General features: G+C 43.9%; 1 pseudogene; it reads left to right on the forward strand.

Annotated features, from left to right (window-relative positions):
* Window positions 1-4,874: 4,874 nt before the first annotated feature.
* Window positions 4,875-20,144, forward strand: part of LOC101576785 — a 17,619-nt pseudogene continuing 2,349 nt past the window's right edge.

Consider the following 20,144-nt stretch of genomic DNA (forward strand, 5'->3'; position numbering starts at 1 on the left):
AAAAAAATCTAGTTTTTACTTTCTCTTAATGAATAGAATGATTTGTTCTAATGGTGTTTGTAAATAGGATCTCAAGTCCTCATCTTGTATAGCAATTAACCACTAAGAAGAATGTATGCAGTGTGTTGATTATTGAAACTGTCCTAGCGATTTGATTTGAAACTGTCTAATTGCTATTTGTTTATCAATAAAATTATGAAAAAAAAGAGTAGGAATAAATATAACCAAAAGGGGGGAAGTTTCTACATGAAAAATCATAAAACACTGAAAGAAAAAAATCACTGAGAACAATAGAAAAGAAAAGAAACACACATGATTAGATATTGGTAAAAATTAACTTTTCTAATTTAATCAATTCACAGTGTGTGTATGTGTCATAACAAAGTCTATGGTTTTACAGATACAGTGTTACTTGTTGACTGAAAATATAATAAATGGCTTAAAATTTAAATACATTAGAGGAATGGTTTTGATTTTTGTCAGGTGTTGTGTGCATGCTTAGCATGTAGACAGTGTAGAACAAATAAAGATGAAAAGTATCTCTTCTTAGATTTTATTTGTGTAAATTTTGAAAAAAGCAAAATAACTGATATTGTATGAAAGCGTGGTACTTACCTTTGTGTCAATAAAAACCCAAAGCCTGTGTGTGGGGGGGAAGATTATTTTATAATAAATCATCGAAAGAATCATATACAAGAGTTCAGGAAATCTGCCCACACACTAAAGACCAAAGAATCCACCTGCAGGCCTGGATCCCACAGCAACGTCCTGCATGAGTCCAGCTGAAGACACAGAGCTCATAACAGTGCCTCCCATGCGGCCAACTGGAGGCCCAGAGCCCACGACAATGCCTCATGCAAGCCTGTTTCATGGATCTGGAGTGGGAAAACCCAAAGGACTGCTAAACAGTCCGTGCCAGCCAGACGAAGGACTTGTGACAGCAGGCTGTGGGATGTGAACTGGAGCTAGGAAGCAACACTCAAGGTAAGCACCAGTGCTCCCCCAAAAGTACCACAGCCATCTTCAGCAACAGTGAGGTCCCGAGCTCCTCCAGTGATGAGGAAAGCCAAGTTCCCTTCAGGAAAGCCAACATGACAAGCTTCTCCACGAGGCTGAGCAGTGCACCATCCTCCCCTCTGGAGCCAGGAAGCGATGCTCAAGATGAGGACCAAGGCTCCTCCAAAGTTCATCAGGAAAGCCTGCATGACAAGGCCACCAGCAGAACAGCCCAAGAGAACCAACAGCTTCCAACAGCTCCAACAGTTTCTCCAAACAGCATCCCTAACAGCGTTTTTTAGCAGCTTCTCCTGTTCTGTCTTTATGCTGCTGGCCACAGCCCTCAGGTGGGCCTCCCACACCCAGCACCATGCTGGTTCAGTTCAGTTGGGTGTAACCAGCTGACTACCAGCTAGCAATCTACCACACATACTGTTTCACATCCTCAATTTATTTGATTCTTGAAAGGTCCAAGGATATGTGTCAGATTCCTGAAAATAATATATAAGTAAGTCTCAGTACCACAATATGGCAGTTTAACCCACTATACATTGCATAGAATTACTTTCTTTTCCACTCTTGATTTTAAAATATTTTAAATCTATACAAAACTTGAAGGAGTACATTCATGTACTCTTCACCTAGATTCATCAATTACCATTTTGCCAAATTAACAGTTTATTTTTATATATGTATAAATATGTAATTATATATGTATATATATGTATTATAAAACTAGATACATGTAAATGGCCTACACACATATTTGGAGAGGTATGTTTTTTTTTTTTTTTTTTTTTTTTTTTTTTGTACAGGGAACTGAACCCAGGACTTTGCAGTTGCCAGGCAGGCAGCTGTGCCGCTGACCTACATTTTGGTCCTATATATAATATATATGAACACACATACACACACATTTTGTTCCTTGTATTTTTACTTTGGTACAGTATCTCACTATCTTGCTAAATTGCCCAGGCTGGGCTTGAATTTTCAGTCCTCCTGCCTCAGCCTCACAGAGCGCTGGGGTTTCAAGCTTGTGCCAACACTTCCTACTTAGTTTCCTTTCATCTAGAAGCCTGCTGCCAGCTTGATACACAATTTAGAATTCCAGGACTGGGGAGATAGCTGGGTGGTCTAGGCAACTGTCTGAGAAGTGCCAGGATCCAGGTTCAGTGCCCTGCATGGCGTGCAGGCCCTGCACTCGGTGCGCCAACAAAACCGGGCATGGTGGTGCACATCTATAATCCCAGCACTGGGGAGGCTGAGACAGGAGTATTACTATGAGTCTGAACTGTGTAGTGAGACCCTGTACTAAATAAATAAAAGATTTTTAAAAATTTAGATTTTCATTAAAATACCTTCTGATTTGATTCATGTTAAAAAAAAATCTTGGGCATCAACTGGCGAATGGATGAAGAAGATGTGGTCTTTTTTTATACAACAGAGAACTACTCTGTCATAAAGAATGATAAGCTTGACACATTCCTAGGTAAATGGATGCACCTTGAGACTGATATAGGGGAAAGAAGCTCACAACCTGGAGGTATCTGGGACAAGTTCTTGTTCTCTAAAATGGAAGAATGAATTTTAGGAACAACAAAGGTTAAGAGCAGAATATATTTATTGAGGGAAAGAAAGCTTCTGTCCAAGGGACAGAAGGGGACTGAGTGGGTTGTCAACAAACCTGTCTTTTCTAGGGATGTTTACAGAGCAAACCCATGACACAAGGTGAGTCCAAGGTGGGAAACATGGAAACTCATAATGTGGGCTTGAGGTGGGACAAAAGTGCTCAGGCAAGATGGATTAAATTGGGATCAAAAGGGAAGCAAGTCAAGCAACAAGTGGACATGAATACAGAACAGAAGCTCTTCCTGTAACAGGTTGGGCTAGTGACTCTTCCTGGCTTTTTCAAGGTGACTGATACCTATTTAGAATATCAATCCCTGATGCGCATCCCCAGGGAGGTGCATGGGTGCATTTGTTTCTGGCCTACAGCAGGATTGTGTCTCTCCACAGTTGCAAAGTATCTTGTCTTCCATACTTGCTCTTTTGAGGGCTTAGCCCTGCCTGAGTGCCTAGAATATTTCTATCTAACCCAGCTGCCTACAAAACTAGCATCTGGTACTAGGTAGGCTCATTGTCACTAGATGTCATCACTTCTAGATCATTGTAGTGGCCAGAAATACACATGTGCATAAACCATAGGTTCATACTGCTAAGTCCAAGTCAAATCTAGCATCACAGAGTTCTTCACCTTTCTCCAATTCCATATTTGTATCTCTTTCATCCCATAATGGGAACCCTGGTGTGAACCCTGGTGTCCTATAACATCAGTGTTTTTACTCTTACCCACTTGCCCTAGAAGTAACTTTGGAATTCCTACTTCCATACTACTTCTTGGTTTGCTTGTTTAAGACAGGATTTTGCTGTGTTACCCAGGCCGGCCTCAAACTCCTGTGTTCCAGAGATTTTCCTACCTCAGTGTCTTTGGTGGGTGGGACTTTCAGAGTGCCGCCCGCCCCTGCTGCTCTGGGCTCACTCAGATGGCTCACTCAGACTATCACCAGCAACAAACCTAGCAAGTAAAGTTCAAGCCAGACAGTTTTTCCCTTTTCTTTTTAATTATCAGAATAGACCCGAGTAAACATGCCCAGTAACTTTTGTATCCAAAGCTTTAAAATCCAGAAAATACTCCAGATGTAATGTGTAACTAAGAAAGGCGTCACAGGACGAGGGATGTAGCCCAGTAGCAGAGATTGCGTACCATGAGTGAGACCCTAAGTTTGAATTTACAGAAAAGCTAACAGGAGAAATTAATGGAAACTTTTTTTTTTTTCCATACTGAGGACTGAATCCGGGAGCTGCTCACTGGGCTATACCCTGAGGTTGTTTTGTTTTGTTTTGTTTTGTTTTGTTTTGTTTTGTTTCTTGAGATGGGGTCTCATTAAGTTACTAAATTGCCCAGGCTGGACTCAGACATAAAATCCTACTGTTTTAGCCTTCCAGAGATGGATTACAGACATTTTGCCACCTTGCCTTGGTTGAAAAACTTGTATTTATTTTTGGGTATCAAGAACTGAAGTGAGAAAAAAAAGAACTAAAGTGAGGACCTAACACTTGACAGAAAGGCGCTGCACTACTGAGCTTAAATTCCTGGCCCACTTTCAGAAATAATTAATTTAGATGCCGGGAATCAAACTCAAGACCTTGTGCTTGCTAGGTAGGCACTGTACCATTGAGCTATATTCTGAGTCAACTTTTTTTATTTTAAAGTGTCCGGTGTATGATGCTGCATGCCTCTGCTCCCAACTAGTTGGGGAGTTGAGGCAGGAGAACTGATTGCAAATTTGAAGCCAACCAGGGCAACTTAACCAGACTGTATCCTGTAGCTCAAAATTAAAAAACTTAAAAGGGCTGAAAACTGCAAAAAAAATCTGTTATATGCAATATATACTAAAATAATACATTCTATAATATAGAAAACCTCTACTATGATTGGAAGCACAGACTTCATACATTCCTGTATTGTCTGCATCATTCTCAGAGATGCCACCTCTTTGTGGCAACTTGTCCTTCCCTAGACCCCTTTAGGCTTTGGGCCTCTGACATTCTTTTTTTTTTTTTTTTTGGTGGAACCGGGGATTGAACTCAGGCCCTTGCGCTTGCCAGGGAAGCGCTTATTCCACTGAGCCATCTCTCTGGCCCAGACATTCTTATCTCTAACTGCCTCTTTCCTTCCCCATGAGCGAACAACAGCTGTGAGATTCCCAAATCACACATTTGAAATCCACATTCTGACTGTCGCTGTGAGTGGCTCCAACCTTGATGCTATTTTTTTCTGTTAACATTGTCCCAGCTCTTTTCCTTCAGTGCGGTGACCTTTGAAGACCTTTGGTGTCGCCATGGGACGTCGTCCCGCCCAGTGTTACCGGTACTGTAAGAACAAGCCATACCCAAAGTCCCGCTTCTGCCGAGGTGTCCCTGATGCCAAGATCCGCATCTTTCACCTGAGACGGAAGAAAGCAAGTGGGTGAGTTCCCGCTCTGTGGCCACATGGTGTCCGATGAGTATGAGCAGCTCTCCTCGGAAGCCCTGTAAGCTGCCCGGATTTGTGCCAACAAGTACATGGTAAAAAGCTGTGGCAAAGACGGCTTCCATATCCGGGTGCGGCTCCACCCTTTCCATGTCATCCGCATCAACAAGATGTTGTCCTGTGCTGGGGCTGACAGGCTCCAGACTGGCATACAGGGTGCCTTTGGGAAGCCCCAGGGCACAGTGGCAAGGATCTACATTGGGCAGGTCATCATGTCCATCCGCACCAAGCTGCAGAACAAGGAGCATGTGATCGAGGCCCTACACAGGGCCAAGTTTAAGTTCCTTGGCCTCCAGAAGATCCACATCTCCAAAAAGTGGGGCTTCACCAAATTCAGTGCGGATGAATTTGAAGACATGGTGGCCGAGAAGCGCCTCATCCCTGATGGCTGTGGGGTGAAATACATCCCAAACCGCGGTCCCCTGGACAAGTGGCAAGCCCTGCACTCCTGAAGGCTTCCACTGTGCCATCCCCAACAAGTTCATGAATAAATGTTCTCTTTTCTAAAAAACAAACAAACAAAAACATTGTTCCAAATATTGTTAAACTCTAGAAGACACACTCTAGAAGACACACTTTACCTGTTCTCTTGCTTTTTTTCTTTTTCTTTCTTTGTTTTTTTTTTTTTTTGTGGCTTTCAACTTGATTTGCTAATTTCCTGACATCTTAGTACTACTGAGTTTCAGGAGGAGTGCGCCTTCTTTCATAATATTTTCCCTTCTTCTGTTTCCCTGGCTTTCTGCTGTTGGGTCAGCAGCTTTTACTCCTGGCCCCTAAGGTGTTTCTTAGGGCTCTGTCCCTGCACTCCTTTCGTGTGCACAGGTGATGCCGTCCTCTCCTAACTCTTCTATATTGAAAATTCGCACTTGCATCTTTTAATCTCAGACAACACCTCAGAGATTTACCTTTTAAGGGCAAATACACCTCAGAGGCAATATGCCCAAAACTAGCCTTCAGTGTTGTTGCTTCCTCATCATGCGGCACTGCCATCTTCCTATTTACTCAAGCCGGATACTGGAAGTTGTCATTCTTGGTTCCGGCTTTCTCCTATATGCAAACCATCGGCGAGTGCTAAGTCCCCCTGTAGGTACCACATGCCTGCCCCCTCTAGGGTGGATCACTGGTACTTATCGTCTGGATCAGAAGGATTCAGCCTTTCATGGTCATGAGCCTGGGAAGAGAAAGAATGTGTTTTTACAATATACTTATATTTAATATATCGATGATATTATATTTTATAAATATTTCAATAATATGAATTTATACCATTTTCTTTTTATATAGTGCTTATAATATATTTCTGACACTGTGATCACATGTATACTACAAAATGTTTATAAAAAGTTATCTAAAATATTGGAATAATATCTTAAGAGTAATTTTATTTGTTTATTTATTTTTGTATTTTAGGGAAGAGTCTATAGGGTGTTTAGGTTCTCACTACTAGATTGGACTCATAGTGATCTGCCTGTTTACAGCCTCCAAAGTGCTGGGATTACAGGTGCACACCACCACACCCAGTCTTTAAAAGAAATTTTATCTGGGCATGGTGGCACATGCCTGTAATCCCAGCACTTGACTTGGGAGGCTGAGGCAGGAAGATCACTGTGAGTTTGAGGCCAAACTGGACTACAAAGTGAGCTTAAGGCCAGCCTGAACCATAGAGTGAGACCCTGTCTCAAAATGATAAAAAAAAGAAAAGCAATTTTAGAATTATAGTATGTATATAAAAGCATTTGCTCCATGAGAAGAAAGGTTATAGATGCTTCTTTATTTTTGAAAACGTTAGTTTGCAATGAAGCAAAGTGAAGGACTAGTTCCGAACCGAGTGTGTATCTCTGAGCTGGGTAAAATCATATGGCAGGTACAAAATCACAAGGTGGATACAATGTAGGACAAAACTGTAATCAACCAATGAGATTACAAGGTCAGCTGTTTAGGTAATATTGATCCAATGGGGAAGCAAGTCATGTAGCAAGTGTACATGGAGAGAACAAGTGTGTTCTTATGAAGAGATGAATCAAAGGGTTTTGGTCACCTACTGAGTGACTGATGGTAATTTATTGTTTATCTCTGGAGAGGTATGTGGCCCTGGTCATTTTATTTTATTTTATTTTATTTTATTTTATTTATTTATTGGTCTTTTTAGATAGAGTTTCACTGTGCAGTTCTTTCTGGCCTTGAGCTCACTTTGTAGCCTGGTCTGAGGGTCTCAAACTGGCAATCCTCTTACCTCAGCCACCGGAGTGCTGGGATTGTAGTTGTGTGCCACCACACCCAGCTTGGTCATTTTGTCTTTACCCTGAGGCCTGTCCTCTAACGGATGTGCCTCCAGCCACAGTTACATGTTTTTCTCCCCTGTATGGACTCCCTCAGGAGCCTTGCCCTGCCTGCCTGCCTGTTTTTAGCTCACTTATTTGCCTATAAAATTCCCTCCACAGAAGAGATGCTCCTATGTGCTGTGAGGAAGCAAGGGGGGATGATTCTTCTGGCCAATTCTGACTGAAAGGAGTCCAGAGTTGTGATCAAAAGTCAGAGGATCAGTGGAAAGACCTTGATAGATGCCAGGCATTCTCGTGTTGAGTAGGTGTATAGCTGTAAGTCTGGGGGAGATAAGACCAAAGAAACTGTTATGTATGCATGGGTCAAATAATAAGAAGGGGGGCCAGAGTGATAGCTCAGTAGAATAAGCACTTGCCTGGCAAGTGCAAGGTCCTGAGTTCAATCCCCAGTACTGAAAAAAAAAAAAAAAAAGAAGAAGAAGATCAACAAGACTATTATGAATATAACCAACAAATGTTTCTACCAGGAAAAGCCAGTAAGAGTTGCCCACAAAGAGAGTAAAGAGAAAGTTCAAGGAATTCCAGAATCTGCCATGGCATTATTCTATTATTTAATATCTGAACAGCCATTGAGATATTAGCAGAAGGATCAAGAAGGCATATACAGCATTTAGCTTTTTCAATTGCACAAGTACCTCCCTGCACTGCTGTTAGAATGTCTAATATAATCTGATTTGGGAGAACAGCTTGCCTCATTAGTTTTGCTTACTTAGGACAGAGACCAGTGGAAGTGTTGTTTAAGATCTGTTGAGTGTAGTTAGCCTAGGCCTCAATAAATTGCGTGACATCTTCTAGTCCTAGGGAAGGGACAAAGATAGAAGCTAAAAGATCAAACCAGTAAAATACTCTTCTAGTCCATCAGTGTGATGAAGCCAGTCTGTTGTTGTAAACCAACCTTTGAGCTGTAAAGTTATGGTGTATATACCATATATTATTCAGGGAGAGGAACCCACTCCAAGTATCTAGTAGGTTAGGCCAATGAGAATGAGTGACTTTTATGTTCTCAATATAAGGAAGCCTTTTATCTTTTTTTTTTTTTTTTTTCTTTTTGAGGGTCTCTCTCGCTACACACGTCAGGCTGGCCTTGAGCTCTCTTGAACAGTCTTCCTGCCTCAGCCTCCCAAGTGCTTGGATTACAGGTGTGCAGTACCATGTCCAGCAAGGAAGCCTAAAGTTGTGCTATAGTTGGAGTTAACCATAGATAATCATCCCATATCTGAAAGTGGCCATCTTTGTATCTATGATTGTTGGCTGTCATGATAGGACCATTACTCTTACTTACTAGTAATTCTACTAGATCTGTAGACAGGTTTCAGTGGCTTTATTTTTTTTAAAGAAAAAATTAGACTATGTCCAGGATCATTAAGGGCACAGTTTATATGCCACCCACTTACCTTGTAATGGTGGGCTAAGCTATGAACCACTGAACTTTTCTGTGTCTCATCAATGTAGTCTTGTAGCTTGTGAAGTGGGGATCCCCACCAAGAAGTCCTGAGGTACTTGACAAGGGGAGGAGGCTACATACCCAGCAAGATACTTGTAACAGCACTGGATATTCCTGTGCATGCACTAGAAAAGAAAGGCTGGTGTTAATTCATTGTTTATCTCTCAGAGAAGTTCATAGCCTGGTCATTTTGTCTTTATCTGGAGGTCTGGCTTCTAACAGTTGGGCTCCAGCCACAGTTGTAATAAAGTTTTATCCCCTGTACAGACTCCCCTGAGGGCCTCACCCTACCTGCTGGTAATATTTTTTTCCTCGCTTAGCTGTCTACCATAGAACCCATACAGGAGAAGCATATTTGCGTCTTGTTCCCTGGGGCTTGCATTAGTGTCACCCTGGCTGAGCCTTCTTTGCTGAATGTTTTTTTCAACCAGCTTGTTCACTGTGTGGGAATTGGTTTGGGAAACTGCTAGTAGACTCTGAAGCTGCCCGATACGTGAAAAGGCAGGGTGGCGTTTTCACCACAGATGTCCGCAGATGGGAGCGCAAGCAGCTGTGATGATCCATAGATTCAGTTTTAGTAAAGCTTTATTTATTTATTTTGTCTTTTTTGAGACAAGGTCTCACTATGCAGTTCGGGCTGGCCTTAAGCTCACTTTGTAGCCCAGGCTGGTCTTGAACTGGAAACAATCGTCCTACCTCAGCCTCCTGAGTGCTAGGATTACCCAGATTTTTTTTTTTTTTTTTAACTAAATTAGTAGGAAACTTCTAGTAGCAGCTTCTTTCTGCACCAAATGTGGCATCCTGCTCCCCTTTCTATACGGGCCATCTGAAACTGACAAGTCTGGGCCCCTCCCTGCTTCCCCTGCTTTCTGTCTTCCTCAGGCAGTGAGGCCAGAGGGAAGAGCTGCTGTCTGTCAGAGAATGCCGTTGTTGAGGCAGGCTGGGCAGATGACGAAAGGCCACTTGCTCTCCATCACTGGCTGATGCATTCAGTTTCCAGGAGAGCAGGGTAGAGGCAGTGTAAACCAGAGCTGCCAAGCCACAGCTACCGCAGTGCTGAGATGATACTTCTGCATTTGGGAAAGGAGGACGGAGAGGCCTTTGCTGTCAGTCGAGTCAGAGAGCTTTCAGACGGGACCCAGGCCGTGGGGAGGGCAAACATAAAGTAAGAAGGGAGGAAAATGTATTAAAAGGAGTAAGACTTCTCTGTGTAAGATCTTAAGTTCTGAGAGAAAGGGCACTATCATTTCAGATGCGGGACCTCTCCCTCCTCTAGGGAAGGAAAAGCAAGCAAGACTGGAACCTACCACGCTGCTTTGTGCAAAGCCAGCAGTAACTGCCTTGAGGGCCCAAGAGAAGACACCGATTTTTCTCTTCCTCCTTCTCTCCCCCATCCTTTCTTTTTTGAGACAGGATCTCACTATGCATTTAGGCTGGTCTTGAACTCACTATGTAATCCAGGCTGGCCTCAAACTTACCGCAATCCTCCTGCCTTGGTCTCTCAAGTGCTGGAACTACAGGTGTACACTACACATGGCAAAGAGACAATGACTTTCAGTAGAAGCTAGAGTGTGAACTTGCAAGACACACACAAGAAGGGGCCAGCCAGTCCACTGTTTTTGTTGGGAGACTTGGCTTGCCTTGGATAAAAGGAGGTGTATTGGAGAAGAGGGGAGAGCAAGTAGGGAGAGGTTAAAGAAAAGACTGTGGGACAAGGAGAGAAGAATTAGAAGAGAACCAGCTTCCACGTAGGTCCTTGACTTTGGATATTGAAGAATATGGTCTGCCACCTGATTTTCTACTTCCTGCTTGGCTCAGAACAGAACCATAACAGCTCACCAGGGGTCTTGGTGTGATCCCAGTAAACAGGTAATCTACAGACACTTGCCAACATTCCTTATTTAAACCTATTTCAGTTCTTTCTCTTAAAAAAATAAGATGGACTTTTCAGGACAGCATGACACCTGTAAAGCAATCAAAGATGATTCAGTTGTCCTATCTTGTCTACACAAAATGTATCTTATAACGTTCAAATATTACCACCCAGCTTCCACTCTTGACTGTGGGATGATCTGAGAGAGAGAGAGAGAGAGAGAGAGAGAGAGAGAGAGAGAGAGAGAGAGAGTGTGTGTGTGTAGGGCCATGTAAATAGGGCAAGGCTTCATTGGTCTTTCTGGCTAATCCTGACCAGAGTTAAAACTTTACTGAAGGATCTGCTAATAAGAAAAGAGAAAGCTGATAGCCAAGCAGTGCCCAACCAAGAAGTCCAGCTTGTGGTCTCTCCCCACCTGACGAAGGAGACATAGGGTAACTCTGTCCCTCTCTCCCTTCCTTATCTATCTATCTATCTGTCTATCTATCTATCTATCTATCTATCTATCTATCTATCTATCTATCATCTATCATCTTTTTTTTTTTTTTTTTTTTTTTGGTGGTACCAGGGATTGAACTCAGGCCCTTGCACTTGCCAGGCAAGCACTTATCCTACTGAGCTATTTCCCCAGCCCCTTCTTTTTATTTATTTATTTTTATGTTTCCCTTTATGTAAGTGCTAACTTGATCTTGTATATAAAGATCTCTTAAACTATGAATCCTTTTGACTGGATAAAAGAAACCCAATGAACCTAGGAATTTGCATGCAAATGATGGTAACCCTAGGGCCTTGTTATGGCTTGTGTCTAGATATCCCCTTAAAGCCTCATGTGGTCATGGGGCAGCATTTTAGAGGTGGCTGAATCTGCAGTTTGTGATTGGTGCATAGTCTAGGTCTGGGATTGGCTGTATGAGTGCTGCACCTGTCCTAGGACAGGTGGCCTGTGTATCATATGAGGGAAGAGACTTGTTCCCCCACCCCCTTTCTGCTTTCCTTGCTTTTGTACTGCCCTGAGCACTGTTGCTTTTGTCTTGCACTGCCCTGAACACTGTTGCTCCTGCCATGTGCCACTCTGCCTTGGAGCAGCTGATTTATGGGCTGAACCGCTACAAATTGTGGGCTAAATGTTTCTTATTTAATTTGGGTGTCAGGTATTTTGTCTCAGCAAGGAGAGAAAAGTAGCTAAGACAACCCTAACACAGTCAGTCAAGTTGTAACACATTCCAAAGGGGAGAGGCTTTCTGCCACACTAAGAAAAAAGGCTGAGACCAAGGGCTCTCAGGTCCTCCATCTTTCTGGCTACCCCTCCCCTGATTTATCCGGGCAACTATCTTTCTCCTCCCTTTCCAATAAGTGCCCAATAAAATGTCTCAATGTCCTTAAATTTTCTATCTCTAATAATTTTTACTGGTATGAAGTTTATGAATCCTGAGGTGCTGCCCCCCAACACATAGTGGGCAGCAGCGCTCTTCCCCACCAGAGGAGCAACAGAGGGTTCTAGAAAAGAAGTACAGCTACTCAGGACTGACACAGTCTTCTCGATCTGCAAAGGTGGTTCCTTTCCACTGTGTGGCAACTTTGGGGGCGACACTTGTGGATCGGTAAAGAGAAAGGCCACATGCGCCTAGCCAGCCAGATCAACCCAGGTAGTCGCTTCCAACATCCTGTTGTAGGGTAGTTTTGCTCTTCAAATATCTGAGTAGATTTGATTCTCATATAGACACACTTTTCAGGGTGGACTCAGGATTTTGCCATTAAACACCAAACAAGTTGCTTCAGGAAGCAGAGGCTTCTGGCCCTTTGTACTACACATGCTCTTCCAGGCAGGGTAGCTGGGCATAGGACATTGGTCATAGCTGATCTCTCCCTGGAGGCTGATGCCATAGGCAGGTTCCTTGCTGTTCCCATCATGAGACAGTGTGCTGGCCTGGCTTGTGGATGGATTTTCCACCTAACTGCGATCATATGGAATTTCTCTGAGAAAACCCCTCGCTCTCCTGTGTGATTTACTACAGAATAATGGCTTGTAGCCACAGGTTGTTAGTCCATTTGTACCTCAAGAGAAGGAAAAATCTTGCTTGTAGGAAAGATGCGGGAGCTTGCATAGAACTGACTCAGGGTTGCCCCTGCCTACCCGGGTCGTCTGAGGGAGCGCAGGGTTCTCTTTGGAACCCAAGACTCCCACGGATGGTGACTGATTTGGGCAAGTGGGAAGCTGAGGTCTCACTCTTTACAGTGGCTAGAGACATGCTCAGGTTTAGAAGAGGGAGGGACATACTGGGCTACATAGTGCTTATAGTGACGGCCAATGTTTCTCTTAAATTTGATTGAAAGGGACATATGAAGGAAAGAAAAGCAGAGCAATAATACAATAGTGTTAACAGTTGTCTGACTATAACTATTACAGTATTTGAATACTACATTTTAATTCATGTTTTGGAAAGTAGTTTTTTTTGAGACAGGATCTTTCTATCTATCCCAGTTCAAGGCTGACCTTGAACTTGTAGCACCCCTTCTGCCTCAGCCTCCCAAGTGCTGGTTTATAAGCATACGCCAATATGTCCAGCCTAGAAAAAAAATTTTTTTTGATGTATTTGGTACAGGGCCTCAGTACACAGCTCAGACTCATGGTGATCCTCCTGTTTTCAGCCTCCCCTGTGCTGGGATTACAGGTGTGTACCACCACACCCGGTCTTAGTGGCTTGCTCAGCATACCTGGAGGCAGAGCCTGTGAGGCCTGTGGTGCCAGGGATTGAATCCCAGTCCTTGCTAGAAAATGTTTTAATTATGCTAAAAAGTATTTCTTGAAATAGAATAGGGGTTTTTATTCGTTTGTTTTTGTTTAGACAATGGTTTGAACGACATATTCGAAATCTGACATCCCAATTGAGTGGGAGACTCCAAGTCTTAAAAAGATAAATGAGTTCTTTCCTGTGGTAGCAGTGAGCCTACAGAGCCTGAGTGTCGGGCAGGAGCCAGGCAGGACAGGCATTTAGGAAGTTTCTCCTGCTGTTTGACCAAGTCTGGTTGGCAAGGGCTCAGCCGAAACTGTCACCAAGGAAGAGATGTGATGCTTCCCAAAAAATCTCAAGACAAAGTACTGCGGTAGCGATGGGATCAGGCTGTAAGGGAAGGAGTAGAAAGATCCAGCCAGTTAGTGAGAAAGCTGGAGATAAAGTTCTTCTTCCAGAACATGGAGGCACCAAAGCAGCTCCAGAGGACAAGGATTATTTCTTAATCAGAGATGGTGACTTTCTTTTGCTTAGGCAGACGCAGGGACTGGGGTTCATCCCCGGTGTGCCATGCTGGCCCTGCCCCTTGAGATGCGATTGAGACTGGGTGAAGTGGCCCACACCTGTAATCCCAGTGCTTGGGAGGCTGAAAACAAGAGGATCACTATGAGTCTAATCTGTGTAGTGAGACCCTGTACTAAGTACATAAAAAATATTAATAGAGATGGTGACATTCTTATAATATATAGAAAGCAAAGTAAACCTTGTTGAAATGATATCTCACAATGCTGCCCATTCCGCCAAAGTTGTGTAAGTTTTCATCGTGTAAATAATTTCCCTGGCTCTATAATAAACTCATGGTATCTAAACTAATGGGGAAAAAAAGGATGAATGATTAAGATGACAAGTGAGAATAGGAGGGGGGAAAAGAAAGGAAGAGAGGAGCTGCCCTGGAGCAAACGGTCCCCCTAGATCGGCAGTGAGCAGACTGCACTCAAAAGATCTAACAAGGAGTTCAGGGCTCAGGCTGTTAGGAGCCCAGGAACTCAGAGAAAGTGTGGATAAATTCTGGATGAACTTTAGGTGGTTTCCAGCAGAAAAATTAGTGAACACTAATTCTCAAACATTGAGTACCACAGTTCAAGTCTGTCTCTAAAAGAACCCAGAAAGCTTCCCAAATGATGGGTCAGGACTCAAGGTTTCCCAGGCACCCTGCCCCAATCACTCCCCCTCTTGGCCCTGGGGCCAGGGTCAGAGCACAACCCCAACCCCTCCCCATTCTGTACCCTGGTCTCATCTCACTTCCCCTTGGCCCTATGTGGGGTCAAAACCACAGAACAGGTTCACCTGACTTTGACCTGGGCAGAAAACCACAGAAACCCTCCTTTGTTGGGGCCAGAGATAGATAGCTCAGTAGAATAAGCACCTGCCTGGCAAGCACAGGGTCCTGAGTTCAATCCTTGGTACTGAAAGAAAAAAAAAAAAAAAGAAAAGAAAAAAAGAAAGAAAGAAACTCTCCTTTGTTAACATCGAAAGTTAACACCCCCACAGACCAGGTAGCCCTGCCAAGATTAGCTCTCCCTCGGCTGGAACCCCTTAGAAGCCTTGTGCTTTGCCTTGTTCACTGCTGCCTTGGTCTGCTAGACAGCCATCCTGTTTGTTCCTACCTCCAATAAATCTTCTCCCAGAATGCCTGGTCTGGTCAGTTGTGTGGGTTCATACCAAACACCAAATAATTACATTACTTTGTAACTCCTATAATAGAAATTATTAAGATTTAAAACTCAGTTTCAACTTGGTCATCCACATCCAGACCCATTTCTCATATAATAATTTTCTTCCTAGTAGGTGACACTCCTCCACCCCCCACCCCCGAACTCTGTGTGGCCTGCATAGTTTCGAAGGTTGTCTGGGTGGAGCTCTCCTGTCTCCCTATTTTCCTTCAGGAAGTCTTCCTGGTACCTTTGACCTTTCCTTGGCAGTGTCTGTCCTGACTCAGGCGTCTCACCAAGCTGCTGGCTCAGCACTTCTTCTGTCCTTGGAGGTAGGACTTTCACTTTCAACTTACTATCCCTGGGGCTGGAACAAAGCCTAACATACAGGAAGGACTTAATGTGTGTTTTGAGTAAATGACTACGATAATCAAGCACTTAATGTTTCAGCAAACATCTCAACAGTATAGGTCTAAGAATAACTTATTCTTGGTTAATTTAATTTTCACGGAAACATAGCCAGACTGTTCACTACCAGGTTTATAATTTAAACATTCTTTAAAGTACAGAATGTTTTATTGATGGTTTTTAATTCATTTATTTCAACTGGAGAACTAGCCTATAAATAATCCATTAAAAATAACCAGAATGTCCCACATACATACTAATTCATTTAGTCAACACAAACTTAATATGGGTACTGAGAATATATTAGCTAACAAAAAAAGACAGCCTACCGAGTTTCATGGGACTTATATTCTAGTGGTTGGGCAGAGATAAGGCATACAAAAATAGTATGTCACCTGATTAATAAAGAAAAGAAAAGCAAGTCAGGTGCACGCCTGTAATCCCAGCAGTTGGGAGGCCAAGGCAGGAGTATTACTCTGAGTCCAAGGACACCTTAAACTACACCATGTAAGACCATGCCTCAAAAAACTAAAACATTGGGGCCAGCGAGAGAGCTCAGTGGTCTGAAGTGTCTGCTTAGCTAAGATTAGGGAAGTGCGCAGGATGGCGGTGGGATCCCTGGCACACATGCTGTGCCAGCCCTGCCCCTAGGGTGGGCTGAGCCACACCCACACCAAAAAAAAAAAAAAAGTGAAGCAAGGTAATAAAGGGGCTTGGGGGACAGTTTGCTGCTTAAGAGTCAGGGAAGGCCTCCGGGAGAAGGGGATGTCTGAGCCACGGTATGAAGGAATTTAGGACTCTAGGCACAAGAATAACGGCAGGGAGGCTTCTCAAGCAGAGAAACAGCAAGGTGGAATGTGCCTGGGCATGTGAACTCTAGGACTAGGAGGAAACCAGGGAGGCCAGAAAAGTAGCAGCACTCAGGTGTCAGGTGTGTGTCTGTGTGAGATGGGTGAGCCCTGGGGAGGGCCTTAGGTTTCAGCGACCACCCTGGCTGTTGTAAGAGGAGGCTGCAGCAAGGCAAGTGAGGGGCGAGGTGACCGCGAGGGCGCAGGATGAGAAGCAGGTGGGTTCCGAATCCCTTTCTTTTTTTTTTTTTTTTTTCTTTCTTTTCTTTTTCTTTTTCTTTCTTTCTTTTTTTGGGTGGAAGCGGGGATTGAACTCAGGCCCTTGCCCTTGCCAGGGAAGTGCTTACTCTACTGAGCCATCTCCCTGGCCCCCTCCCCCACCCCTTTCAAAGGGGATGACTAAGGAATTGACGCCTCAGGGATAGTTTCCAGTGTCACTGAACGGTGGGTTTGCTGGCTTACTGACCGGGGAAAACGTGGCTTTGAGGACTCAGCCAGGTGACTGATGCCCTGTCCCACCTATCCTCTGCCTCCCTCTGGGTGGACTTGAGTCAGAAGTCAGACACCCCCGCCCCGCGTCTGCCTCCAGTCTACCCTAGCCCCCTGCTACTCCGCAGGGAGGTCTGCACCGGGCAGGCAGGCAGGCAGGTAGGCTTCTCCAACTTGGCTGCAGGACAGTTGTAGGGATCTAAAACCTCAGAAAGGAAGAAGATGGGGGTGAGGCTCGTGCTAAATCACGCAGCTGCTCTGTTTGTGGGATGATTCTGACATGCTTCGGTAGGATTTAGAGTCAGCAGCCAAGTACAAAATAAAAATAAATGTATAAATAAATAATTATAACTTTTCTCAAAACAGTGTTTGGGCTGGGGAGATAGCTCAGTAGAATAAGCACTTGCCTGGCAAGCGCAGGGTCCTGAGTTCAATCCCCGGTACCGCAAAACAAACCAGTATTCATTCACTTTTCTCCTTTCTCTTCTTTTCCCTGTGCTTCCCAAGATAAACTCCCATTGGCTTTTGCTGCCTAACAAACCACCCCAAAACTTTTGTGACTTAAAGTAATACCTGCTTTTGCTCATGATTCTGTGACCTGGCAATCTGGGGGCGGGGTCTCAGCTGAGAGGCCCCTCTGCTGGTCTTGCCTGGGTCACTCCATGGCTACAACAATCCTGTGCTTGATTGGGGTAGGGTGCCTTCAATGCCATGTGGCTCCTTTATTCTTCTCAATTTCTCACCCTCTACTGCCCTAGACTTCAAGTGTCAGCCTCAGGCCCCCTTCCTGGGGAAGAGCAGAGCCTCTGAAGCTTCTTGCGGCCTGGGGCAGAAGTCCCCTTGGCCCACTGAGCAGCCTTGTGGTCAGAGAGCACAGGCGCCTGGGCAGACTCAAAGGAGAAGGGATAAATCTCACCTCTTGACTGGAAGGAGGCTGGAGTCACACGGCAAAGGAGAGGCATTCATTAAGGGAAGAAGACTGAGGCCATCTTTGCAAAATATCTGCCCATCCACAGCCCCCAAACTCCTGTTTTCCTTGTCTGAGTCTGCTTTTGAGGGGGTCTAAACAGAGCCAGGGGTGAATGGGAAATCTCTGGTAAGGACATGCTGAGTTTGAGATGTTCTCTGGAGAAATCCAAGAGGAGATATTGTGTATATGCTGCCAAAACCAGTACCAAGTGGAGATTTTGAATTGGCATCTGGAATCTGGAACAGGTTTCCAGGCCCAAGAGAGTCTGGGAGTCACTGGCAGGTACTGAAGCTTTTACAGTCGTGGATCTGAAGCTTCTTGCACATAAGGAATGCAAGGTTGGAGAGAGAAGCCTGTGCCCTGGGTCATGTCTGTGTTGAGGGTTTGGGAGAGGTAGCCTGCTAGGAAAGGACACTGAGAAGGAGCAGTGAAAACACCCTCCAGTAACAGCCTGGAAGCCAAGGATCCGGTGTTTCCAGGAAGAGTTAGAAATGCATGAGGAAAAACATTCCACATCGTGACTTGGGTTCTTTTTCTCCCATGCGTCAGCATTTTATTTTCATCTTCATTATTTTCTCTTCAACTCACTTTGATTTTATAATTCCAAGGCAGCAGTAAGCAAAGCGTTTCTCTTTAGGCAGGCCTATAAGAAAAGGAGAAGAGCTGAGTGTGGTGGTGCAAGCCTGTGATCCCAGCACTTGGAAGGCCGAGGCCAACCTGGGCTACATAGTGAGTTCAAGGCCAGCCTGGACTACACAGCAAGGTCCTGGTTTTTTGTTTTTTGGTTTTTTTGGTTTGTTTTAAGGAGAGAGATAGAAGCCAAGGAAAGGCAACAACTCTGAGATACAACACAGTAACACTTTCACTTATTCTCTGCAGCCAGGTGAAACTGGCCACCATGTTCATGTAGTTTGCCCTGGACGCAGGATCTTACAATGAACTAAACAGCCAGTAGCACTGGGCTACTTTACAGTTCACATGTGATCGGTCTTATGTACCCCACCCCACCCCAACTTGTGCTCTTTGAGCCTCATTTTATTTTACCCAGAAAAGTCTGGTCCTCTCCCTTCTCTTCAACAGTAACAATTTACCTTTCTCACCTCCAAGACTTCCTGAGTTTATTTTTGTCGTGCATTCCAGGATATAATCATGCTGTAATTTTCTGAATGGTATATTCTGTGCCTAAAAGAAAGAATAAGAGCTGATCTTAAAAACCTGGATTTAGGCCACAATTAGAAAACTTCTCATTGTCGGTAAACAATTACCAAGGAACTTTTTTTTTTTTTTTTGAGACAGAATCTCTCTATGTAGTTCACGTTGGCCTGGAACTTGCAATGATCCTCCTGCCTCAGCCTCCCAAGTGCTGGGGTTACAGGTCTGTGCCACCACACCAGGCTATCTTATCTTTTCAAAAGAAGTATTTCCAGCTACACATGGTGGTGCACACCTGCAATCCCAGCACTGTTCAAAGCCAGCTTAGGCTACAAAGTGAATTCAAGGCCAGTTTGAACTACATAGTGAAATGCTATCTCAAGAAGATAAAAGGAGGGGGGTGGTAAGGTAATTTTCTCTTTGCTCTGTTCTAGGGCATTGGCAGATGGCAGGTGGCCCTAAGCCAGCAGCCCTCCTTCACCAAGATTCCAGGAATCACCTTCCAAATAAATATCTGCTTCCATGGTCTGTCTCAAGGTTGGCTTTTGGAGGGTCCAAACCAAGGTGCTGTTCTCAGTACTGAATATCTAGCAGCGCTGGACCCACGCTGTACGGCAGACAATTGCTAGGGTCCAGAGGCAGCCGGCCTTTCATGGTCTCGCTTCTCTGCTGTGAATGGTGTAGACACTGAATTTACAGTTCTATATGTGCCACGCACAGACCTGGAGAGTTATCATTTCTTTTTAAAATTTCAAGCACCAAGAGAAGAGATTCAATGAACAGAGTATTTCACAACTTCGAAACCAGGATGCAACCTAGCAATGCATATAATTGAAAAAACTACAAAATTAAACGAAGAACTCTGATACGTATGTTTTATTTGGTGATTTTTTTTTTCTTTTGCCAGCTTTTGTCTCATTCTGCTTTCTTTTCTTTTTTTTTTTTAATTCAGCTTTTGCTTTTTATTTTTATTTTTTTTCTTTTCCTAGTATTAGAAACTTTATTTTTTTTTCTTTTCAAAGTTTTATTGATAAACATATAGCAATGAGACAGTTTCAAATCAAATCGAAAGTACAGTTTCAACA

The sequence above is a fragment of the Octodon degus genome, unplaced genomic scaffold, assembly GCF_000260255.1.
Source record: "Octodon degus isolate 3935 unplaced genomic scaffold, OctDeg1.0 scaffold00078, whole genome shotgun sequence".
NCBI lineage: Eukaryota > Metazoa > Chordata > Mammalia > Rodentia > Octodontidae > Octodon > Octodon degus.